Source organism: Trichosurus vulpecula, chromosome 5, assembly GCF_011100635.1.
Source record: "Trichosurus vulpecula isolate mTriVul1 chromosome 5, mTriVul1.pri, whole genome shotgun sequence".
Lineage (NCBI taxonomy): Eukaryota > Metazoa > Chordata > Mammalia > Diprotodontia > Phalangeridae > Trichosurus > Trichosurus vulpecula.
The window spans coordinates 148,321,276-148,321,754 of NC_050577.1; positions in this window are offsets into that span (position 1 = coordinate 148,321,276).

A 479-nucleotide genomic window follows, 5' to 3' on the forward strand; every position below is an offset into this window, starting at 1 on the left:
TCTCATTAACTTTATTCACTCTCAGGGCTCCACATTGCCTTTAATTAGTGAGCTAGCCTCAGTTTTGCTATATTGAGAAAATTTTTTGGTTGTTTCTAAGATCAGAACTCACAAAATACTTCAAAAAACCCTGATTACTGGGTAGAGATGATATTTCTGACAAGGAATGACCAATATCACATTTTTTAGGATAATTAATCAGCTGGCCAAAGTATTATACAGATATTTTGCATTTAATTTCAGAAGAAGAAAGCCAGCTAGATCAAAAATCTTGAGTTTAAACAAGTGTTTGGGAAGGTCAACAAGAACATGAAACAATGAGGTGTATATTCAACAAATATAGAAAGGAAACAGCTCTTTTTTAGTAACTGAGCTCAAAGTATGTAAATGTTGAATCTCATGTAGGTAAAAAAAAAGACTTACTAAGCAGCTATAGTGCAGTCAGTGATGAAATACTGCAGACAGAACTTCACTAAGCA